Source organism: Zeugodacus cucurbitae, chromosome 3, assembly GCF_028554725.1.
Source record: "Zeugodacus cucurbitae isolate PBARC_wt_2022May chromosome 3, idZeuCucr1.2, whole genome shotgun sequence".
NCBI lineage: Eukaryota > Metazoa > Arthropoda > Insecta > Diptera > Tephritidae > Zeugodacus > Zeugodacus cucurbitae.
Genome location: NC_071668.1, coordinates 68,024,660 through 68,051,746, shown reverse-complemented (window position 1 = coordinate 68,051,746; position 27,087 = coordinate 68,024,660). Strand labels below are relative to the sequence as shown.

The 27,087-nt window shown below is 39.0% G+C and overlaps 1 protein-coding gene across 7 annotated transcripts in view; it reads right to left on the bottom strand.

The window, feature by feature from the left end:
* LOC105214733 (uncharacterized) overlaps nt 1-27,087 on the bottom strand; it is a 130,513-nt gene that overhangs the window by 44,469 nt on the left and 58,957 nt on the right. Inside the window, exon 1 of one of the 7 annotated variants that reach the window (XM_054228228.1) lies at nt 18,946-21,151. The exons of 5 other annotated variants lie outside the window; for them this stretch is intronic. The gene's annotated coding sequence lies outside the window, so the exon portion shown is untranslated. Of the gene's footprint in view, nt 1-15,865; nt 17,810-18,945; nt 21,152-27,087 lie in introns of those variants that run through there. One more of the 7 variants, XM_054228226.1, reaches the window with a different exon arrangement.

Here is a 27,087-nt window from a genome sequence, read left to right as displayed (position 1 = left end):
AAAAGAAATATGATTTTTAGACTTTATAATAGAATATTTAAGCTCGAGGAATTGTGATCGTGACAGATGCAAGTTGCCAAAGCTGTATGGAGGAAGGCGAGATGGAATCATCTAAGCATTTCCTTCTACATTGTCCAGCTTTTGCCAGACTGAGGTTGAAACACCTCGGAAGGCCCTTTTTCGGCGATCCTAGCGAATTGGCTAGAATCGATATTAGCCGTCTTAAGAAATTTGTAACGGATTCCAAGCGTTTTGCTGAATCCTAAACGTCTTTGATCCACAGGGAGTTTTATTGGTACCACAATAGACAGCGACAGTGGAGGATGGGATCATGTGTAGAAGTTCACGCAAGTGAGGAAAGTTTTTGATTGTCACTCACTTGGGAGTGGCCAGAAACGATTCTTTTCCACATGGTTCAAGCAGCTCACGACTTCCGGTTTTAGACCAAGTATCCTCTGGGTAGCCAACAGACATCCGTTTGAAGGCGAGCTAAAGTGAGAAGGCGAAGCCCGCTTATGCGGTTGTGCGTAGGGTTTGGGACCCACCACATAAAAACACCCCCCAATGAAAAATCTACGAAAGCCTCGGATGAGACACCCCCCTTTTGATGACGACCCCTGCAAACGTTTTAAGGATAATGATATAAGGGCATGCACCTGGAATGTCCGGACCCTTAATTGGGAAGGTGCCTCTGCCCAGCTGGTTGATGTCCTCATACGACTTAAGGCTGACATCACCGCCATCCAAGAAGTGCGATGGACGGGACAAGGACGGAAGAAGGTGGGTCCTTGTGACATCTACTACAGCGGCCATATAAAGGAGCGCAAATTTGGTGTTGGATTTGTGGTGGGAGAGAGACTCCGTCGCAGAGTCCTGGCATTCACCCCGGTGGATGAACGTCTAGCCACAATCCGCATCAAAGCGAGGTTCTTCAACATATCGCTGATTTGCGCCCACGCCCCAACGGAAGAGAAGGACGATGTGACCAAAGATGCTTTCTATGAGCGCCTAGAACGCACCTATGAGCGCTGCCCCCGCCACGATGTAAAAGTCGTGCTTGGTGATTTTAACGCCAGGGTGGGTAAAGAAGGTGTCTTTGGCACAACAGTCGGAAAATTCAGCCTCCATGACGAAACATCGCCAAACGGCCTGAGGCTGATCGACTTCGCTGGGGCCCGAAATATGGTCGTCTGTAGTACCAGATTCCAGCATAAGAAAATACATCAAGCTACTTGGCTGTCTCCTGATCGAAACACGCGGAACCAAATCGATCACGTTGTGATAGACGGAAGACATGTCTCCTGTGTTTTAGACGTGCGTACGCTCCGAGGACCAAATATAGACTCGGACCATTATCTGGTCGCAGCGAAGATACGCACCCGCCTCTGTGCAGCAAAGAATGCCCGTCAACAAACACAAGGAAGGTTCGACGTCGAAAAGCTGCAATCGCAACAGACAGCCACGAAATACTCTACTCGACTTGCACTCCTGCTCTCTGAGAGCACTCATCAGCATCTCGGTATAAGGGAACTGTGGAACGGCATCTCAAACTCACTGCGTACCGCTGCAGCCGAAACAATTGGTTTTCGGCAACGACAAAAAACAAGCTGGTACGATGAGGAGTGCCGTCTCGCAGCGGAGAGAAAACAGACTGCCTACCTCGCAACATTGCAAACGACCACAACACGTGCGGGATGGGATAGATACCGAGAGCTGAAGAGGGAAGCGAGACGCATTTGCAGACAAAAAAAGAAAGAGGCCGAAATGCGTGAGTACGAAGAGCTTGAGAAGCTGGCAGACAGAGGGAATGCTCGAAAATTTTATGAAAAAATGAAGCGACTTAACGAAGGTTTCAAGACCGGAGCATCCTCATGTAGAGACCAAGGTGGTAATCTGGTAACCGATGTCCAGGGCATACTGGGATTATGGAGGGAATACTTCTCCGACCTGCTGAATGGCAGTGAGAGTACAACACCAGGAGATGGCGAACCCGATCCCCCAATCGATGACGATGGAACAGATGTTCCATTACCCGACCATGAAGAAATTCGAATAGCAATTACCCGCTTGAAGAACAACAAAGCAGCGGGGGCCGATAGATTACCGGCAGAACTATTCAAATACGGCGGCGAAGAACTGATAAGGTGCATGCATCAGCTTCTTTGCAGAATATGGTCGGAAGAAAGCATGCCTGACGATTGGAATCTCAGTGTGCTCTGCCCAATCCATAAAAAGGGAGATCCCACAATCTGCGCCAATTACCGTGGGATCAGCCTCCTAAATATCGCATACAAGGTTCTATCGAGCGTATTGTGTGAAAGACTAAAGCCCACCGTCAACAAACTGATTGGACCTTATCAGTGTGGCTTTAGACCTGGAAAATCGACAACTGACCAGATATTCACCATGCGCCAAATCTTGGAAAAGACCCGAGAAAAGAGGATCGACACACACCACCTTTTTGTCGATTTTAAAGCTGCTTTCGACAGCACGAAAAGGAGCTGCCTTTACGCCGCGATGTCTGAATTTGGTATCCCCGCAAAACTAATACGGCTGTGTAAATTGACGTTGAGCAACACCAAAAGCTCCGTCATGATTGGGAAGGACCTCTCCGAGCCGTTCGATACCAAACGAGGTTTCAGACAAGGTGACTCACTATCGTGCGACTTCTTTAACCTGATGCTGGAAAAAATTATAAGAGCTGCAGAGCTAAACCGAGAAGGTACAATCTTCTACAAGAGTGTACAGCTCCTGGCGTACGCCGATGATATTGATATCATCGGAAGCAACAACCGCGCCGTTTGTTCTGCTTTTTCCCGCATGGATAAGGAGGCGAAGCGAATGGGTCTGGAGGTGAATGAGGACAAGACGAAATATCTCCTGTCATCAAACAAACAGTCGGCGCATTCGCGTCTTGGCTACCACGTCACTGTTGACAGTCATAACTTCGAGGTCGTAGATAATTTCGTATACCTGGGAACCAGCATCAACAACACGAACAATGTCAGCCTCGAAATCCAGCGCAGAATAACTTTTGCCAACAGGTGCTACTTTGGACTGAGTAGGCAATTGAACAGTAAAGTCCTCTCTCGACGAACCAAAATCAAGCTCTACAAGTCGCTTATCATTCCCGTCCTGCTTTACGGTGCAGAAGCTTGGACGATGTCAACATCAGATGAGACGACACTAGGAGTTTTCGAGAGGAAAATTTTGCGCAAGATTTATGGTCCTCAGAACATTGGCAACGGCGAATACCGCAGACGATGGAATGATGAGCTGTACGAGTTATACGACGACATTGACATAGTTCAGCGAATAAAAAGACAGCGGCTACGCTGGCTAGGTCATGTTGTCCGAATGGACGAAAACACTCCAGCCCTGAAAGTGTTCGATGCAGTACCCGCCGGAGGAAGCCGAGGAAGGGGAAGGCCTCCACTCCGTTGGAGGGACCAGGTGGAGAGCGACCTGGTTACACTTGGGATCTCCAACTGGCGCCGAACTGCGAAGGAGAGAGACAGGTGGCGCACTATCGTCGATTCGGCTATAACCGGCTAAACGGTTGCAACGCCAATCACACACACACACACACAATAGACAGCGTCAGGCTGTCTAAGTGAGATCTTCTGTTTTTACAGAGATCTGCCTACTAACCTAACCTAAGCTCGAGGACCACACCCATTACAATGCCAAAATTTGTATAATTGAATGATCCTCTATTGAGAAATAGAGATGATGGAGCTCAACAAAAACTCAATCCATAAACTCAATTCTTCAGCATCCATATTCGCCTGACATATCTATGTGTGACTTTTTCCGATTTTCAAAAATGAAATAACCTTAAAGGACCGTCGTTTTACAAGCATACGAGAAATCTCTGAAAGAGCCAAAATCTATCCCAAGAGTCGATTTTGAGAAGTGTTTCGACAACGAAGAAGCGCTGGCTTATGTACCTAGTATTAATTCGGGACTATTTCAAATGCGACGACATTAATGTCCACGAATGAGTAAGTATTTAAAAAAAAAAAATAAAATTTTTAATTTAATTTTTTTAAATTTTTGAACACACCTCGTATAAAATGTAAAGCCTATGTTATTATGAATAGAAAAGCTACATAGCTCATGTATAAGATCAGATTGAAAATTAGATTAAGTTCATTCCAGATAAAAATCTTACAACAATGGAAGAGAGAAACAAGAAAGATGTCCTCTCTTATTCTGCTTATGTATTGTTCCATTAAATCTTGTGTTGGAACAAAACTTTCTCTTTAATATCACAGTCAGTCCTAGTCTCCATCGTGTCCCGTTCGATACCAGATGAGATTTTAGACAGGGTGATTTGCTCTCGTGTTTATTCTTCAATATAGCGCTGGTAAAAGTGATAAGCACCAAAAGGACAATGCTACTGGGATATGCGGATGACATATGATGTCAATGTACCTTACTAACAGAGCCGTCAGCTCAGCTTTTTCTAACCTAGAAAGAGTAGCGAGAAAGGTTGGACTTTTGGTGAACGAGGACAAGACGAAGTACACACAAAAACCCCTCGCGTCTTGTGAACTACGTCACTGTTGGGAGCTGTACATTTAAAAAACTTAGCGACTTTGTTTATCTCGCAACCAGCATAAATTCCACGAACTAAGCCTGGAAATCAAGCTAAAATAACTTTTGCCAACAGGTGCTAGTTTGGGAACTGTAGGCAATTGAGAAGCAGGGGCGAACAAAAATTACGCTCTATAAGCCTCTCATCATACTCGTCCTATTTTACGGCGCTGAAACTTGGACGATGGCAATACGCGATCAGTAGGTTCCTGGAACATTCTAGAGAACGGTTCTCCGTAAAATCTTTGGAGTCGTCTGCATGAGTGAGGAGTACCGAAGTAGATGGAAACATTAACTGTATGAGATCTACAGCCACTTGGATATAGCATAAGTGCATAGAAATCCAATGAATGCGCTGGTTAAATCATGTCGTACGTATAGAAGAAGATGCTCCAGTAAAAAGATGCTTCGATTCAATACTCGTGGGTGGACAACGGAAATAAGGGCGCCTACGCATACAAAGGAATCTATCTGCACTTGGGATGTACAATTGACGTGATTTCGCAAAGCATATACGCAACTGACGAAGCTATGTGTTCTCGGCCCAGACCGAGCCACGGTTGTAGTACCGCAGAAGTATAAGAAGTTTGATATCGTTTAAGGGGTTATATACAGTTAGACGGCCGAAAAAAAGTGAATTTTCCAGATTTTTTTCTGAGAAAACTTTTTAATTTATTGATCCAAAAATTTATACACATTTTATGGTATCTTTTAACTGTATTTTAAGACTTAGTTTTAGTAAAAATATTTATTTGAAAAAGAGCTACAGCTGATCTCCAGGAGCTCCTCTCAAAAAAGACGTTTTGCGGTGACCACTATATCTCGGAACTGGATCATCCGAAATTAAAAAACCAAACAGATTTCGTTAAAATAATGTTAAATCTAGTAATTAATCGAAGGAATAAGCAAAATAAATTTTTTTGACAAAATGGCGGTTTCTCAAAAAAAAAAAAATCGATTTTTCACCGAAATTTCGGCCTTAAATTGTTTATAAAAAAAAAATATTTATCGGAGAGAAAAAATCTACGATTAATTACTAAATAATATATTTAAGAAGGTCGTGTTAAAATTTGAGACTAATCGGTCTAGCCGTTTTCGAGTAATGTTGGTCACCGACTTTGAAAACACCATTTTGAGAAAAACGCGTTTAAAGTTTGGACCTTGTACTTCCAAGCACTCTGAAACGCCTTTTCAAATTTTTCATTTGCTTGTAACTTACCGGAACGATATGAAATTTTCTGTGTGTATTCTTAAATATATGTACATTAAGAAAATGAAATAAAAAAAAAAATAGATTTTTTGAAAATTCTAACTGTATATAACCCCTTAATGAATCTTTCGATAACTGCAAGAATATCCAATAATCTCAATACGGTTTGGAGCTCACTATTTCTAATAAGATTCATTTAATAAGATTACTTCCTTGTTTGTTATCATTCAATGAATCTTTTGATAACTGCCTCTAAGACTCTCCAAGTATCTCAAAACTCTCAAGTTCTAGAGCTTACTATGTGTAGCAAGCTTAAAAAATACATACTGCCTCGCCTCTCATATCCTCCTCATTTAGCTATATGCTGAGAGTAAGTTTCAAACGCTTTTTCAGTTCACAAATCTTGCTTTATATTCGTGTTTTGTTTTGGATTTAATCATATGAATTTTCGAAGCAAGATTTTTCAACAACAACAATAAAACTTTTCCATCTCAGCAGCAAATATGCACAAACTTCAAGTTCTTCTTGTTAGCATCACACAAATTTGTTCACAACAAACGAAAAACAGGTCACATACAGTCATCACAATTCCACCACAAATACATATGGTATATGAGTATTTGCTTTCATGGCACACGAACGAACGAACATATGTGTCACTTTAGTTACAGCACATCTATTTCGCACAATAATGCAAGTTGCAGTGCATACACAGAAGTTCCTTCACACATCATTTAATTTTATTAGTTCTACTATTTTTTCTCATCTTATGAAAATTCATATCTCACCGGTTATACACACACACATACAAACATATACATACATATATGAGTATAAGTCAGATAAGGTAAGTGTGTGAGCAAGTGGCAACTCTGCGTATGCCCACTCATGCATATGCGTGTCACACACGTATATTTCTATCAATTTAATTTTTTTTTGTGTGTGTGTCTGTTAAGCTTCGGTTACTGCATGTATACATACATATTTATACGTGTGTGTGTCCACATTGTGCACAATGTGCGAATGTGTATTTGTATGTATGCATTTGTCTAATATATTTTATATAAAAGGGCTGGTTGGCATGGTGGCGAATTATGTTGAACGTGTGGTGGCTTTGTGTGCGTTAAATTACTTTTCTTTTCATGATTTGATGTTGCGGCGGTTATTTGCTGAAACTTTTTACATTTCTCTTCTTAGCACTTCTTCTACTTGAACTTAGCCATCACCTCCTGTGGCAATTTGTGACGGCTGAGATTTGCCTTCTGCTCACAACACACAACAACAATGTGATTAGTTTTTATTATGAATGCTTTTTTGATGTGGTTTCTATTTTGTTTAAATTATTCTTTAATTTATGAGGAGGTGAGACTTTTTTAGATTATTTTTTTTTAATCATAATAATTCAATATAAAATTTTATTGATTTATTTTGTATTATAGTTAATATTTATTAGGTCAACAACTTTGCTTCCGCCGTTTTTTTGTATAAAATTATCACAAATGTAGATGAGCCTCAGCCGAACTTTTCTTGGAATTAAAAAAGAAAGGCAAAATTTCTCGCAAATGTCGAGAATTCGGCTCAAAAAAGTGACATTTTCAGTTGAGAATAAGTTTGGGATGCAAGCAGATCTCTACAAATATTTTGTTGGGTTAATGTTGACACAAATGTCTAAGATCGATATAAAACGATTTAATCGATTTAATCGACCAGTGCTTGACCCTAAAGACATTCCCGCAAACGTCGAGAGTTCGGCTCAAAAAGTGACATTTTCAGTTGAGAATAAGTTTGGGATGCAAACAGATCTCTACAAATATTTTGTTGGGTTAATGTTGACACAAATGTCTAAGATCGATATAAAACGATTTAATCGATTTAATCGACCAGTGCTTGCATATTATATGGATGCTAAAAATCGCAATTAATTAATATTTTTAATCATTTTTTTTTAATCCCGTTATCTTCCGTTGATTTAGCTACTGAGGACTATAAATCAAAATTTTGCATAAGTATTAGCAAATAAAGGGTTTTTCCATAGCACGCTACAAAAGTAGATACATAGGGATAGCAAACAACGCCAAATTTTTCCCGCTCTTATGACATTTCTCTTGAGTAAGGATTGCCATTTCAACATGTAAAGATATACGATCCAACAACGAGTCGAAATTATTAAAATTTACTACCGAAATTCGGAGTTAGTGGCCTCAACTTTAATAGCGCAACGTCCAATATATGGTCATCATAATCGTCCTGTCGGATCAACAATTGTGCCTCTAGTGGAAAAATTAGAATTCAAAGACACAGTACAAAATGTTCCCGTGCCAATGAGACAAAGAAGTCACCGTAGTGTTCAGAATATTGTTGCCGCTAGCGCATTAATTGAGAAAGCCCCAATCAGTCTCTCACTCGTCGTTCTCAAGCGTTGGGCATCTCTGTGACGTCGTTGTGGCGAATTTTCGGGGAAAGATCTTGACCTACATCCCTTCAAGATCAAATTAACGCAAGAACTGAAGCCGCTTGACCACCAGATTCGTCGTATGTTCGTGAATTTGGCTGAGCAACAACTTGAAAATGATCCAGACTTTCATTGAAAAATCATTTTCAGCGATGATCTCAATGATAACCGAATATTTTGGGCTCGAAATATTGGATGATATGGGTTTGGACAATATAAGGTGCCAATAGAACTGCGCCACAAACCACACAGCGAATGTCACATTCGATTAATTTGATTTGATGCCGTTAGACTATTTCCTGTGGGGTTGCGTCAAGTCTATGGCCCATCGAACGTTGTCAGCAACTCAATCGTTTGGTTTACCGCGTACCAGGAAAACCTCGCAACCGGATATGATCAGCGTTTGGCGAGCTCACGCGAATTCTGTGTATCCAGCGCTTTAGCGCAAGTGGCCTAGTTTTACTGATTCGGCCGCAATTCACCGAATTGCTACATCCACGATTGCAACATTTAAAATGACATTTAGTGTCTTGGATGGAGTTGTTCTGATGCCACAGATTTCAATGAGAGCCGCTGTCTGGTCATGCTCCAACTGTTTAGCGATTATGACCTTTCCGAGCGCCATACACTGGACGGCAACTCCATAAAACATTATTGGCTTAACTATGAAGGTAAGCTTCTTTACAGCAGTACACTGAAGCCTTTCTCATTCTCTCCTCAATGTTCGATTTCCAAGAGAGCTTCTAGAATAAGCACCAGATACTTCACCTTGTCCACGGGTTGCAGACTGTAGCTCCCAAATTAGGAGGGAGGCGAAAATTGAAAGCATATAAAGTGCCATGACTAAGCCATATATAAATAATATTTATTAAATATATGTAAGTAAAATTTGGTACAAAGGATCGCACTAAGAGGGGTATAGGCGAATGTAATTTTTTTGAAAAAATGAGCGCCCCTACTAAGTCTTTTGTACACATATCTTAATCTATATCAACCAAACTCTCTAGAGTTGTTTCCTTTAGTCCTTATATAGTCTAAAAATGGAGGAAATCGGATTATAACTAAGCTTACCTTCTATATAAAGGTTATGTTGAAAACTACTAAAAATTCTTTAATTCAGTAAGGAAACCCACCAGAAACCCTTTTTTTATTATAAAGATGGTACGGAATGGTTGCACTAAAATTACTATAACAATTTTAAATGTTTGTTGCTCCAACCACTTATGGATCAAAAACCATATCTAAGGAAGTAATTGACCAATTTCAATGAAATTCGATTCATAACATTTCCCAGGCATCCCACTGATATGTTATGAAAATCGGTTCACCACCATGCCTATTTCACGTATACCATGACTTTGAAGTCGATCTGAATCGTTTACTTTACAATATAGTGAAGATATCGGAACGAAAAATTACAAAAATACTTTGTTTTAAAAATCACTGAAATCTCTCAAATATTCTAAAGAAATTCAAAGCAGATGTGTTCCTTCGCACAGTGTGCTTATGTGTCAAAAGTAGCCCCCATATACCACTTATTCGGATTTTCGGATTAAATCAGATTCAAGTTGTTTGCTCTCTTAATAATGTTAAATCAATAAATTGCGAGAGTATAAAATGTTCGGATTCACCTGAACTTAGCCCTTCCTTACTTGTTAATAATAATATTTTAAATTTTTTTGTTTTCTAATTTAAATACTGAATTAATTTATTTAATAAGAACAATTTTTGTAACATCTTACGTTAAGGGGTTAGGGGTAGTCAGGATTTTCAAAAAATCAATTTTTTGTTTTTTGAATTATCGTTAAGTGTAATATCTTCAAAATATCTGAATATCTGAAAATTTGAAGTTGATCCGATAATTACTTTTCTAGTTATTCGACAAATAACAAAAAGCGCTTGGGCACTCCAAAACGCTCGGATGAAACTTTAAAGGCGTTTATCTCAAAACTATGTTTTTTGAACTGTTGATAACTGTAACTCGATAACCGCTCAGAAGAAATTCAATGAAATTAATACAGCTTTTAGAATACATAATAAACTCAGGCCTGATCAAAGGCCTTTTTTCAAAATTTTCGATTTTTTAAGACCAATTAACTGTTGATTTTTTCCCGAAAATCTAGAAATAATTTTCCATTTTGTTAATTTTTGAAAAAAAAGCTTCGATCAGGCCCAGGATTATCTATTTATAAAATTAATTTTTTTTATCCGATTGATTTTAGATGAATCTCCAAGGACTTATGATTGTCACCGTAAGTAACTTTTTTTGAAACTGGGTCAACACAGATAGCTATAACATTGGAATTTATAAATTTTTTTTTCAAATTTTCGTGGCTTTAAAAAAACCTCTTAATCCATTTTTCATTTCGTTATCATGGTATTTCCTAAACTTTTGTTATTCAAATTTTGCTCTATATTTGCATGTACGTACATATGTGTTTGTATGTTTGTGTATCAAGCTTAACAGGTTGTCGAGGTAACAATATTTTCATTCCACTCAAAGCACACTAAATTCTCAACGCACATAAAAACAATTCAAACATGCATAAAATCAACTAACCATCACCAAACATACTTGAAACATATGTATGTGGTATAGACACATACACACACATACACAAATAAACTCATACACAAATCCACATTTGCTAGTTTACAATTGCAAATGTAGTCATTTGTACATTTAATGAGGTCCTTGCGCGCTCATGCAAATTTATTCCGTATATCATAAGCAGCGTACAAGCACCTAGTCACCAAAACACACGCATACACTCATATACATATGTACATATATACACATAAGCAGGGATGTGCTCATGTGTGGACGAAAAATGTTGTTTTGGTGCGCCGATTGTCGATTTGACCCAAAAATGCCACTACATGACTTAGTGCCTGCTGAGGCTGCTTTTGCGGCTGTAATTGTAACTGTGGCAGCCGTGTAGCCATGCGGAGTCACCGCCACATCTCTATGTGCCTGTATGTGTGTGTCACTCATACTGCCTAGTGGCCGCTGCTAGCTAGCCGTGTTGCTATTGCCATCCAGTGCTATTGAAGCTGCGGTTGCTTGGCTTATGGCTAGTGGCTGTTGGCTGTTAGTAGTTAGTTGTCGCTATCTCAATGTCCTTGCGGTTGCCGCCATGCAAGCATACACACACGCATCACACATACATATACGCCTAGTTACGAAATGCTGAAGAGTGAGTTGTACTAACGGTAGACAACTATGTATGTGTGTGTGTGTGCTCGGTGTGTGGCATTTGCTAGTTTATCATAGTATTAGTGGTCGACTAGGCATGCGTGTGCGTGCGTTTGACAAATAGTGTTGCCATATTGGCGCGTTTTGAAATTAATTTAATTACTTCAAAGTTTTTAGTGAGAATACTAAATGGCATTTGAAGTGGTGTCTGATCTCCTTTTATAGGTATATGATCGTTTAAAAATATAGTAATAATATAAATGGTAAGAGAATTTAAAAAAAAATATTTAAAATTTAATAATATTAAATATTATAAAAATAATAATAAAAAATTAAAAATTTAATATAGACAATGTTTTAGCTTAACGTCTGTATATTTATATATATACTACAGACTATCATCATTCATTCATTTTAACTCCCTAATCTCATTATATTCTTCTCTAAGTTATTCAGATAAATTTTTAACGATTTATATATTCCAAGAATTTGTCAAAAAGTGTATAAGCATTTCAAAGATTAAATAAAAATAGAATACAACAACAATAACTACACGACCTACCAAGCACAGACTTAACTGCATTATAACTATCTCAACTGTATAAATCTTTATAGCATATAGTAAAGAACTTCCCATCAGAACCCAAAAAACTGGCTCCATCCACTTCAATTTTTAAATTTTGTCAAGAACATTCCTCAATTCAATAAAGAATCGTCTGGTCTAAGATACGCAGATGATTTAATATCATAATCTGAAGCATTAAGCGACTACACTAAACCAACCAAACAGGATAGATCAAAGATGTGGATCAAAAACTTGTTAAATGAATTTATAAGTTTATCTAAATACTAATATTACGTCACGAAAAATGTTGGAGGTTTTCTCTAGTCATGCATTCTTTGAAGTACCATGATAGAATCTATCTATTTAGTATCCACAAAAACTCTACAAATATATGCTAGAGATCAAAGCGGAATGCTAAAGTATCAGAGTACAGAAATATGTTACGAAAATAATATAAGGTCTGCAACTTTTCTTCCGTTTTCCAATAGATGTCTCTAGGGTCAAGCACTGGTCGATTAAATCGATTAAATCGTTTTATATCGATCTTGGACATTTGTGTCAACATTAACCCAATAAAATATTCGTAGAGAACTGTTTGCATTCCAAACTTATTCTCAACTGAAAATGTCACTTTTTGAGCTGAATTCTCGACATTTGCACGAAATACGGCCAATATTTTGAATAACATTTTTGTAACCGTTTTTATACAAAAAAAGCCTTAAATTTACAAAAAAAAAAAACGGCGGCAAAAGTCTAACGCAACTTGAACTGAAACCATATTCAGTTGAACTTCCCTAACTTGAATCACCCAACCCACAAAAATCTTAGGGCTAGAGAAGCTAATTTATATGAAATTTGACTTCTATTGCCAATTCAAGAGCTCGAGTAAGGAAGAACTTCGAGTTATAGAAGTTCGAGTTATGGAACAAAATTTGTATACAATTTGGCTGCTAACCGTTATTGCCAATTCAAGAGTTCGATTGAGTTTCGAGATCCTCGAGTTATAGAGTTTCGAGTTATGGAAGTTCAACTGTATTTGAAAGTCTAAAAGCGTAAGGAAATCACAAAGGTATTCAAAAGAAAGATGTGTGCTTTGATGGTATCCGGTAAACATATAATTAAACCAGGGGCCCTATTCTGTATCTCGATTCGAAAGTAAATTCTATTCGAATTTAATATTCGACTCGAATGTGTTTTAGCATTCTGTAAACAAAAATAAATATGCGAAAGTTGTATCACCCTGTGTCAGTATTTTCGAATGCTAAATGTCATAATAAAATGAAATATGTTTAAATTTATTTTAAAATATGGATTCCGTTGCATTGTGGATGGAGGACGAGGAAATTATTGAGGAAAGGATTGCGAGAAGACCTTGGGATTATAGCTTCATACAAAACTTTAGACTTTCCAAGGAAGCCTTTAATTATGTCTTGCAATGCATAGCTTATGAAATCACAAGAAAAGCTTTAAGCCTTTGGCAAAATTTGGATGTGATTGCATAAATTTCACCTTTATTTCAAATTTATTTTGTTTTGTGTTAATAACTTTTGTTAGGCGAGTCCCTATTAAAAATAATATTGCATTTAAACTTCTTATCCATAGTATAATATGTAATAAAACTTATTAAAATAATTAAATTTTTCAAAACATTTGTTTTCTACAACTCATAAGCTATCGAATATTTTATACGAAATTCGAGTACATTTAACAATTAAATTCGAACTACATAATTGCAAATATTCGTTATTCGGATTCACTATTCGAAAGTAGGATTGAAAATGCGAAAATAGAGTTACATAATTCAAAGCATTCGAATTCGAGTAAATTCATTTTCGAATCGAGTCGAAGAGTTCGGAAAGGCAAGCATTCTTTTTCGTGGCAGAAATACCTCGAATGTTTACTCTGTCTCTTTGTCGAATCCCGGTGCAGGCACCTAACCTGTACTAGCTATTGTTGGTGCACATATTTAAACACTCCCACATGACGGCTGCTAATAAACTTTCTAAACAGTAGAAATTTGGATATTTTATTATCCTTATAGAGTGTCTCACCACCAGCAGGAAGTAACAGACGAATTATGATACATTGGGTATCAAAAGAAAAGAAGTTAAGTGAGAAATTGTTTAACAATCGCTGGTTCTCGCTGGTTTAGCCTAACTGTATGAGCTTTCTTTTCCATTTGTGATTCCATTTTTCCATTCAGTGATATTTCTTGGACGTGTATTTATAAATTCCATTGATGCACGACTTTGTCTGACCTAGTCCAATTCATAGCAATCAAAGATCGCTCCTTTTGTGCTTCAATAGGTGTCTTACCATCGCTTAGAGATCATTATATTTAATTTATTCGATTCATTGACGCAATTGGCTGTTAAATGTTTAAAATTTATAGAAAAGCGATATCACACAACTCATCTTTAATAAAATTTATATAGAGAAAATGAGCGTATATGCTATTGAAAATGAGAAAATTCCAATTAAACTTCATATAATTATTGAATTTTCCAAAAAAAATAAAAAAAAAATATTGAAAAACAACCCGGCAACACTGTCACCAAACGTCGACTCTATGCTGCAGGCTGTGTAGACAAACGCTACTTCGCTAACTGAAAACGGCACCGCCGCTACCAAGAGTGTGGAACAACATCAACAGCGCGCCAGGCAACCCCTGCACTTTTGGGCAGCTAGACTGCTACGAAGGCACGCACGGGCACACACACACACACAGACTCACACATAGATTTACACGCCGACTGCCTGCCAGCAGCCCTTCAGCTGCTGCAGGCAACTTGTCAACCCCACAAACGCACACACACACGAAGACCCATATGGATACGCACACGGAGCGAGACTGCTTTGCTGCCGCCTGCTGTGCTAGGCCATGATTAACAGCCCCCAACGAGCCGAACGTCGCATAACGCGTCGACCGAACGAAATTGTGTCTCTATCGCCAGAACGGAAATGGCAACAGCAACACCAGGCGAAAGCATAAAACGCACACAGTCACACACACAAGAGCTGATGCTGATACGAAGGGTACGACGAATACAATGTATCGAATGGTAGTGGCAAATGGCTAATGGCAATTGTAACGGTAACGACGACGGCGGGGGCAATTTTACTTTTTTCGTTACTTTAACAGAGAAACTGCCACAGCGGGAAAATGGCAACGAGCCAGGGCAGTGGGCATACAGCAAGAACAGAGGCAACAACAAATATTACAATAACAACAAGAATAGAATTACAACAACAAAAACAATAGCAATAAAAATTACAACAAAAGCAACAGCAACAAAAATTACAACAACAACAACACAAAGACAGTGTTAGCGACAACAACAGCAGCTTCGCAGCCTGCAAATGCGCTTGTGTGTGTGCGTACGCATGCGGTGCAAAAACGAAAAGCTGCTGCTGCTGCTGCGAGAATACACATACACATACACGTATATGTATTTGTGTGCAGCATCTTTTTGGGCGTTGATGCCCTTTCACTTTTTTGCACGCAACGCACATCCACTTTTTTTCTAACACACTTGAATGCTTTGGGGAATTTTACTGTACCCACTCATATTACAAATACTTTTTCTTTACACTTTATCTTCATTGTTGTTGTTGTTGTTGTCGTGCACTTTAAAGAGATAAGAGAATGCGTGTGTATGAGTGTATGTGTTTGTGTAATAGTAGCGGAAATTCGTTTAGACGACTTGGCCTACAGCTGGGCAATGCATGAATACACTATAACGGTATATTTATTAACATAGCGTCAATCGTCAATAGGCTTTTGTATATACATATATTTTAGCTTACTACAGCACTTTTATGCGTTTTTTTTTGTATTTTCACCTCTTTACTTCCAACTCATCAACGCTGTTATTATGCTCATTATGTTCGCCATTTGGTCATTGCAGTATTTAGTTTCGGATTTTCACACAATTATCGCCTTATTGGCTGTCTCATTTTAGCAGCAAGCGTATTTTTTGGGTAATTACCGTTAGTTCGTTTTACGTATTGACAGTAAAAATGCTTTTTTGACGGAGTTTAACACATATTTTTCAAAATATCTGATTTTTCCAGTTTCAAAACCGTTTTGAAATTTTTTTTCAACTCAAAAATCGTTTCGAAATACTTTTTCAACTCAAAAACCGTTTCGAAATACTTTTCTCAACTCAAAAATCGTTTCGAAATACTTTTCTCAACTCAAAAACCGTTCCGAAATACTTTTCTCAACTCAAAAATCGTTTAGAAATACTTTTTTGAACTCAAAAACAGCTCATTTACAGCTCAAAAACCGTTTTGAAACAAATTTTTTCAACTCAAAAACCGTTTTGAAATATTTTTTTGTCGCTTTTGTAAAGATTTCAGCTTCTATTACGTCTTTCAAAATCTTACAGCTTCAATTTCAACTTTTTTTTTAATTCTTATGCTTGCTCACTTTTTTCCATATTTGCTTAACTTTTTTGCTATTAAACACACACACACTTTTTTTCGCTTGCTTGCTTGCCTTTGCAGTTGTCAGCAAATTTGCTTGAACTTTAAACTTTTCTTTCTTGCATATCGTATTTGCACAACGTTTCTTTTTTTCCTTAGATTTTGTGTGATTTTTTGTTTTTTTTTTTTTTGTTTTCAATTATTGGCTACTCTACTTTTTGAGCTTGTTACTTGCACATCAAATACTTGAATGTACTAAAGTTAATAGAAAATCGCAGCGGCGGCAGCAGCTTCACCATTTTCCGTGTCGGCGCGACCAAGCGTTCGTCTTCTCTAATTGCGTTAAGATTTGTTCGCGCTTACAAGGATTTCGATTGAATCGTGGTTGTCGTCGCCGCCACCGCTGTCTCATTGCCACACAGCACAGCAGCAGCATCATCGTATTTGTTCTCCCACTTATGCTTCCTCTTCTTCTACATAGTTATTATGCTCTCCTTTCACTTGTGCTCTTCCTGCGCTATGTGTACGAGTCGTATATACTCGGTATGTGAATATGTTCGTATGTATGTCGGCTACTGTTGTTGTAGCAATTTTCGTTGTTGTTTTTGCTATTGTTGTTATTTTCACCATTTCGTTGTTATTTTTGCTATTGTTGTTGGTTTTGTTATTGTTATTTTCACTGCTTTCGTGTCATACGATGTGAAAGCAGTGGGACAAAACAAACAATTAGCATTTGAGGGATTTACATGACAGCATACCTAAAAAATGGATGATCTTCCCGAGATACCACAGACCCCGCTCGATCAAAGCACAAACGCAAGAGAAATTTACACTCGTGTTATACAATATTCGTAGGCCTCTGGTGTGGAGCCCTATCAGGCTCTATATTTGTCTTGACCGCAAATTTTATGAAAATGGGAAAATATTTTTGTTTCGGTAAAGTGAAATCCAAGACCACTTTGCTGCAGTATGTGGTGACCTTCTTCTTTGATGGATACTCTCTAAAATCAGTTTAATGAGTTTGAATGTGGTCTCACGTCAGTTTGTGATGAACCTCGACAACGACTATTACTGAAAATATGGAAGCATTGAGTATGAGATGAGATAATGAGCATCCCAAAAGACTGTATTGGTCACAGTCTGTATATCATCCAGGGCATTAGGGCTTGAAAAAGTTGTCACTGGAATAGGTACCGCGATTGCTAGCTTCGGACAACAATGACATCTTTGGGACCAATTTCCAGCAGTGTTAGACGCTAATTCAGCGCAATCATGGAACAGTCGGAGGTGTAGAATTCACTCGACCAAACTGCTGTGAAGAAGTCGGTTGTGTTAGAGGCCGAAAATGTGATGGTCGGTTGTGATCTACAACGACAACACGGCAATATCCGGCCGATTCATATTTTGCGAAAAACTCTCTTCTACCATGAAAATATACCGACTCACATATCCGGAACCGTCGCGGCCAAATTAATCGAATTAGACTACGAATTATTGATTATTTTTTTAGGAATACCGCCGAGTTGACATCCCTTCACCAAATAAATGATCTATCCCGTTCCAATTATGTAGATCTGATAATCCAATAGTGTAGAAAACAAGGTCATTGGAACGAATACTTGAGAGTGGTCCGGAATCAGTTCAATCTAACTTAATCTAAGAAGACTCGAAGTTTGAATGATCTCTAAGGTTTACGGATATACAAGGTGTGTAGGTTAAGTTAGATTAAAGGGATGATCCCTGTGTCACAGGAGATCCCACTTGACTTGCTAAAGGCAGTCATGGACAGTAGTCTAAAATTAGTTTAATATACGCTTGCAGGTTGTCTAAGGATTATGGATGTACAAAGTGTGCAGGTTGGTTTAGATTAGGTTAAAGGGCTGATCCCTGTGCTACAGGAGATCCCACTTGGACAGCTAAAGGCAGTCCTTTGCGATGCCACAAACTCCTCAAAACGGATGCCCGAGACACTTAAGTGACGAAAAGCGCTTGGAGCAGGTTCTCCAAAGTTCGTGCTGTCAAGATGCTTCAAACGTATGAGGTCTCATTATATTTAGTAATCTATCCCACTTGGACAGCTAAAGGCAGTCCTTTGCGCTGTCCCAAACTCCTCAAAATGGATACCCGAGACACTTAAGTGACGTCAAAGCGCTTTGAGCAGGTTCTCCAAAGTTCGTGCTGCCAAGATGCTTCAAACGCATGAGGTCTCATTATATTTAGTAATCTATCCCACTTGAACAGCGAAAGGCAGTCTCTTGCGATGCACCAAACTCCTCAAAATGGATGCCCGAGGTACTTAAGTGACGACAAAGCGCTTTGAGCAGGTTCTCCGAAGTTCGTGCTGCCAAGATGCTTCGGTCACATCACAATAAGGTCTCACTATATTTAGTAAGCTATTGAATCCCTTACATACATTTCAGATATTTCTTACACCAGTTTAAGTAAGAAATCATGAAATCTTACACCTTATAAAATAAATTGTCTGTTTCACTTACCGTTACACTGTGCATCCACCAGCTGTTATGCGTTTTCCAACATTCTACGTACGTATATAAAAGCTTTGAACTTCGTTCACTTTTGTATGTGTACGTGTTCCAAGGGCTGTTATCCTTTGTCGGGATATCTCATTGTTGCTCCAACAGCGACGACTGCTGCACTGCCGACGACGAGGCGCGTGAGAGTGTTTTGTTGTGAGTGGCGTTTTTTAGCTTTAGCTTTTGTTTTTCATCTGCTGGTGCTGCTTTGCGCGAAGCGTACGTGCGTTGCTCCAGTTTATATTGGAGTCTGTAGCCTGGCTGAATGCTAGCAATGGACGGTCGGTCGGTTGGTCGGTTCGTTCCTTGTTAGGTTGCTTGGTTACTTGACTAGTTAGCTTGCAGGCTGGCGGGCGGGCTGGCTGACTGACTGACTGACTGGCGTGCAGCTGCGCTTCGTTGAATAGTGCTGCTGCTAGCCTGGCTTGCTGGCTTTACTGCACGCGTGCTGACTCCACTGTGTGTGTGTACGGTTGGCGCTTGTCTGTTTTGTGGCATCATCGCCACCAACACAATCATTGTCGGTGGCAATCGTTGTTGTCGTTCGCCACAATCGCTTTTTAGCGCATACTCAGTATGCGGGCTGCTGCGCTGCTCACGCTGCGACCATTCGGCTATTTGCCTACTCGGCTACTCTCCCAAAAAAGCATTGTTCTCTGTAATCGTTTGTATTGTGTTGTTCTTGTTGTTGTTGTTGCCTTGCCTTTTACCATAATCAAACATTGCGTGGCGCGGCATGTTGCTTTGCGTTTTTGTTCGTGCTTTTGCCTTTACAGCTTACGGCTGCTTTTGTTTTACAAATATATTATGAATGTTGTTGTTGCTGTTGCTGTTAATGTTATACTCACTCGCTCTCGTTGTCGTCGCATACAGACGAGTACATACAACTGTAAATGCCGATTGCTATAACTGTTTGTTTTTAATTCATTCGTTGTTGTTTTAGTTGTTGTCATTGTATTTGTTGTTTACTTTCAATGAGTGTCTGAAGTGTAAATTTGCTTAAATTACTTTGAGGCTTCTGCACTCGCTGACTGGCTAAGGCTCAGCCATCGACACGCTGCAGCTCTTTAGCTCTTGGGCTCCACCGCTCACCGCCCACCACCCATTGTACACCGACGCGGCGGCGGTTTCGTTGCATTATTATTATTGTGATGACTGTGGAGCTGCCTTCCTTCCTTCCTTGATTCGTGAAAATTCTCTGCTACATTGCTTTCCATTGACGCGTAAGCAATTTCAAGCTGACGCTAGCTGACGTAGCTCCTGTGGAATGAAGCTTGGTGACCGTTGGTTGCTGGTTGCTGTGGGTATGGGCATGCTGTTCACTGCTTGGCTAGACAGCGACTGTGGTTCGCTTGCGCGCTTCTCAAAGCTCGTTCTGTTTGATCGTTTGTGTCGTCGCTAAAGTCACCGAGCCACCGAGGCTGTGCTTCGTCACTGCTTTAATAGTAATTGCCCTTAATTGATTGTTGTGTGTGGCTTTTCACTTTTACTGTCACCATACCCCATAATCCCAGTGTTACTTACAGTTGCTGCTCCAGGGCGGCTATTTTTGATTTATGCCTGGAGTGTCTGGCTCAAGCGTTTGCTTCATAGCTGGTCGACGCTTGGTCTTATGATTGTGCAAAACTGGATGATGATTATGCTGTTGCGGTTTTAGCTCATGCAATTTTTATTGATAGCAATTTTTTTAGATCCAGTCGCAGTTGTGTGGTTGGGAATTATAAATTTGTACAGTCCAAGGTTTTGGAGTTTAAAATTTGTGTAGTTTACATTTCTTCAGGGAATTGTAGAGGCTTCTGTTTGATAATTACGATCATAATCAACAAAGGATGCGATAGCTGTTTCCTCTGCTGAGCTTAATTCTGGAAACTTTCGACTGGAGCACCATCAATCCCACAACCCGGTGCGGATTTTGGTGCTTGCCCTTACAATAACAACAACAAAATCATAATTACAACAAAAAAATCATAATTTCCTCTGTGAATAACGCCGCTTCCAGTCCATCGCAATTATTGGACAGCCACGATGCCTGCTTTGAACCGTTCTACTGCTTTTACTTGTTGTTGTAGGGACATGGTTTGGTACAAGCTTCGCACAATCCATGTATATAATTTCATATCCTGGTCTGTTTCTCTTTGCCAGGTCGTCGTAATTGGAAGTTACTTATTAGAGGCTCAGTTACAGTTTCCGTGACAAAAACTTTTTTGTGGTACCAAGTTGCCCCCCTTGTGCCCAACCCTCTCTAGGACAACCAAATCACTTTTCCTCTCGTTCGTTCCTCGTTTTTAACGGGTTAACAGTGGCCCCACATATTCGCTCCGAGTTTCGAGGAAGCAGTCTTACGTTTTTTTATACTCTCGCAACCTGTTGCAGAGATTCTAATAGTTTTGTTCACATAATGGTCGTTTGTGTCACCAAGAAATATAAGAGTTAGATATGGGGTTATATATACATAAATGAACAGGATGATTTGAAATCCGGATGTCTGTTCGTCCGTCTGTCCATGCAAGCGATAACTTGAGTAAAAATTAAGATATCTTAATGAAACTTGGAACACATGTTCCTTGGCACCCTGAGGAGCTTTCGAAAATGGGCAAAATCGCCACTGCCACGCCCACAAAATGGTGGAAACCGAAAACTTATACAGTGTCATAACTAAGCCATAAATAAAGTTATGAAAATAAAATTTGGAACATACGATCCCATTAGGGAGGGGCACATTTGGATGCAATTTTTTTGGAAAAGTGGGCGTGACCCCGTCCCCAAATAGGTTTTTTGTATATAACTCGCAAACCAATAAAGCTATATAAATCAAACTTTCTGCAGTCGTTTATTTTAGCCATTTCCTTATACAGTCCAAAAATGACAGAAATCGCATAATAACCACGCCCCCTCCCATGGTTAGGTGGAAAATTACTAAAGGTGGGTTAACTCACTAACCAAAAACGTCAGAAACACTAAATTTCATATAAGAAATGGCAGATGGAATCTACACTCAGATGTTTTTTACAAACTGAAAAATGTGCGTGGCGTCGCCCACTTATGGGTCAAAAACCATATCTCAGGAACTACTCGACCGATTTCAATGAAACTTGGGTTGTAATAGTTTCCTTACATCCCAATGATATGTTGTGAAAATAGGCCAATCGCTTCACAACCACGCTTACTTCCTATATACCATAACTTTGAAGACAATCTGAATCGTTTACTTTACAATATATAAAGTAAGCACTAGTGAAGATATTGGTGCAGAACTTTGCACAAATACTATGTTAATAGTGTGGCAGCCCCATTCTAAAAATCACCGAAATCGTACAATAGGTTTTCAAGGCCCCATATATCGAACATGAGGACATCGGTGCTTCTAACCTAATATTCGGGTTTCCAAACTTTCAATGGACTTTATACAATATATATAACGAATATGTGGGTCAAATTGAGTATTATATTATATAAATAAAGTTAAATAAATAAATTACGAGAGTATAAAATGTTCGGTTACACCCGAACTTAGCGCTTTCTTACTAAGCAATAATTGTCTATGATCCGGGTTCGGACGTATACCCCTACAATCAATAATGAATTCAATGGTCGCACAAAGTTCCGTATTCCGCCAGAGTTCAACGCAAGCTTACTCACTTGCTTTCATGCAGTTACTTTTTATGTATGTTTGTTGTGGTTGTTGTTTTATGCTAGCTCGGTGTTCTTTTCGCACGCGCTCATAATCACGCAAAAACAATTGAAGTCAATGTGCCTACTCACGTGCGCGCTGCAAATCAATTGTTTAGCATCAACAACAACAATAATGTATGACTAACCGTACGGCCGCAATTAAATTCGGTCTCGTGAGTTGGCTGCCAACTCGCAAAAGAGTTCGCTGGCGCATCACAGCCACTACAGAAGTATGCGAGCATGGTATACGTGCGACACTTGATGTGGAGTGCGTATGTTAAGTTGTTGCAGCATTGTTGCAGTTACGCATCCGTCTTCGTTGCAATTTGCGCTGCGTCGTGCGTTGCAATCCATTGGAATTTGATCATTTATTTCCATTACACTGACAGTTATTAGCATGAACTGGTGCATACATATGTAAGTATGAATGTTTGTATCTTATCTTCACTTCAAGTGAAGTCACGCGAAAAACTTAACTGTCTAATTAAGTGAAGTGATATTGTAAAAATATTGATTTTCATCTATGAATATAATTTGCGTGAATTATTGGCGTGGTACCTCATTAGAAAATTTAAGAAGGTCCTTCATTATGGACAGTGGTTCCACACGGACTACATTTATTTGAGCGACTGATGGGGAATTCAAGGTTTTATAAATGAAAATTTAAGACTGTTGCACTTGGTCATATAATATAGAGAACATCTGGTGATGGAAGTCTCACGATGACACTACCACGATCTCAGAAGTGCGTTGATCACCGCCCCGAAATGCAAAACATTAGTAGTATGAAAGGTACTTTCCACTGTGGTAGATTCGTGGACCATTTGCAACCTCTGCCGTACTTTGAGTCAGCTACTCAGTTGCAGTGCAATTCAACAATAAGCTGACACTAGATCAGCCTGTTGACTTCAACAAGGACTACGTAGACTTTGTAATAAGTACGTATAATCGACTTCCCTACTACTGTGTAGTATAGTACGAGTATTGAATACTTTAATATTATAAAGAGGAGGGTTTGTAATTATGCTTTAAATGTGGCCCAATTTTTTATCCATTTTTATAGCAATTGGGGCTGTATGTCAGCAATAAACATTCCGGAGTAATTTTGTTCATTACTCTGTACAACACTTGACTGGGTATTGGACTAAACTAATTGTTTCCAGAAGATTGAGTAAAGTAAAAAAAGTGTATTTTTCGTTTTTCGAAGTTAGCCTCCAAAATTTAAATGTTTGACTTCGAAGTGCGAAAAAAGGATATATTTACTATAGAAGAACAATCGGAGTTATATAAAACAACAACAACAATTGATTACTCTATAAAGAGTTTGTGGATCTCAGGAGGCTGACCATATTATTAATCCAAAAATTGGTATAATCTACATTTTTCTTATATAACAGAAGTCATACTCTGAAAGTAAAATGTATGTGTATGTGATTGGCGTTGCAACCGTTTAGCCGGTTATAGCCGAATCGACGATAGTGCGCCATCTCTCTCTCTCCTTTGCAGTTCGGCGCCAGTTGGAGATCCCAAGTGTAACCAGGTCGCTCTCCACCTGGTCCCTCCAACGGAGTGGAGGCCTTCCCCTTCCTCGGCTTCCTCCGGCGGGTACTGCATCGAACACTTTCAGGGCTGGAGTGTTTTCGTCCATTCGGACAACATGACCTAGCCAGCGTAGCCGCTGTCTTTTTATTCGCTGAACTATGTCAATGTCGTCGTATAACTCGTACAGCTCATCGTTCCATCGTCTGCGGTATTCGCCGTTGCCAATGTTCTGAGGACCATAAATCTTGCGCAAAATTTTCCTCTCGAAAACTCCTAGTGTCGTCTCATCTGATGTTGACATCGTCCAAGCTTCTGCACCGTAAAGCAGGACGGGAATGATAAGTGACTTGTAGAGCTTGATTTTGGTTCGTCGAGAGAGGACTTTACTGTTCAATTGCCTACTCAGTCCAAAGTAGCACCTGTTGGCAAGAGTTATTCTGCGCTGGATTTCGAGGCTGACATTGTTCGTGTTGTTGATGCTGGTTCCCAGGTATACGAAATTATCTACGACCTCGAAGTTATGACTGTCAACAGTGACGTGGGAGCCAAGGCGCGAATGCGCCGACTGTTTGTTTGATGACAGGAGATATTTCGTCTTGTCCTCATTCACCTCCAGACCCATTCGCTTCGGCTCCTTATCCATGCGGGAAAAAGCAGAACAAACGGCGCGGTTGTTGCTTCCGATGATATCAATATCATCGGCGTACGCCAGCAGCTGTACACTCTTATAGAAGATTGTACCTTCTCTATTTAGCTCTGCAGCTCGTAAAATTTTTTCCAGCATCAAGTTAAAGAAGTCGCACGATAGTGAGTCACCTTGTCTGAAACCTCGTTTGGTATCGAACGGCTCGGAGAGGTCCTTCCCAATCATGACGGAGCTTTTGGTGTTGCTCAACGTCAATTTACACAGCCGAATTAGTTTTGCGGGGATACCAAATTCAGACATCGCGGCGTAAAGACAACTCCTTTTCGTGCTGTCGAAAGCAGCTTTAAAATCGACAAAAAGGTGGTGAGTGTCGATCCTCTTTTCACCTCTTTTCTTTCTCCAAGATTTGGCGCATGGTGAATATCTGGTCAGTTGTCGATTTTCCAGGTCTAAAGCCACACTGATAAGGTCCAATCAGTTCGTTGAAAGTAAAATACGCCTAAAAAATAACCGTTAGTTTGCGCAATGAACTATTATTTTGAAAATTGTTTACCATTTTCATGGTTTCAACTTTCATAAATCCTTTCCAAACCTTTCTTTGGGACATCTCAATACTCGGCCTATTATGAATAGGCCATAGTAATAAGAAAAAGGAAGCGAATTTCTGAAGAGTTCTCTCCATATACAAAGTGATACCGGAAAAGACTTCTACGCAGTAATAATAATTTTATAATCAGAAATAATGTAATGTATATATAACAAGCAAATATTGAAGTTAGTTCAAAACAAGTAAGTAAGGGCTAAGTTCCGGGTGTAACCGAATATTTTATACTCTCGCAATTTACTGATGTAATTTGTATCTAGTATATGTGAGCTGAACCACCAAAATTCCTGAACCGATTTCACTCATTTTCACTACCAAGGTACAATAATATATCCAAGACTATACGCTCACTTAATTTGGCTAAGATATTTCACATATGAACCGATTTATAAGGTATTAAGCTCTCTATATTTTTGAAAAAGCTATAATTAGGTCTATGAGAGCTAGGGAACGGACGGACGGACAGACAAACATTGGGATTTCAACTCAAATTTTGGTATACATAACCCTATATCTAACTCGTTTAGTTTTATGACTTACAAGCAAAACTATAATACTCTCTTAGCAATTTTGTTGCAAGAGTATAAACATAAGATGTTATAAGGACATGCAATATCAGGATAAATGGGTTACGTAATTTGAAAGGAAGCTGATCTGTATGACCAGCTGCTTGTAAGGACCTTCACCACAGCATTATTCTGTTAAACTACGACGAAGGAAGTAATTTAGTGATGTGATGGATTCCTTCAGGTATAACAATACTCTTGTGATAAAGGCATATTCGTAGCTGTAGATTTTTCTAAGTGCTCGACGGAAATACTAGATGAGGGTACAAGTCCTTTGCTGGGACGCGTCCTGGAGATATCGCGCCACAAATAAAAACTCTAGCCACCTACCTTAACTAAAATAAAATATAATACAGTGGAACTTCCATAACTCGAAGATCTCCATAACTCGAACTCTTGAAGAGGCAATAGAGTGCAACTTGCATACAAATTTCCTTCCATAAATCGAACTTTTTGGTCAGGACATTATATAAAATTTGAAATTTTACTATCGATGCAGAATCTTAAAAGAGTGTCTCTATATTGTACGGAGGCAAACGAAAAATATATTTAAATTGATTTGTTTAGACAACAATTAATAGTAACTTTAAAAAATGTCTCTTCTAGATAGAATATAAAAATAATGGAGTATTTATTGGCTTGGATTTACAAAAATTGTATATAGTTTTCTCAAATTTCGGTGAATATATCTGAGTTTAACTGAATTACAGTATGCGCAGAAAGTGTATGAGATCATTAAAAAGAACTTAGTCAATTAATGTTCCCACTACAATTAGTTTGATAAACAAAATAAGATCTAAACTTTATTACTAATTGAACTAAAGTTCAAGTAATAAAGTTATAACTTATTGCTTAGCTCAGTACCTAACCTCAGTACCACAATAATAACAAGAAAGGAAGGGCTAAGTTCGGTTGTAACCGAACATTTTATACTCTCGCAATTTATTTATTTAACTTTATTTATATTATATAATACACAATTTGACCCACATATTCGTCATATATATGGTATAAAATCCATTGAAAGTTGGAACCCTAATATTAGGTTAGAAGCACCGAGGTCCTCATGTTCT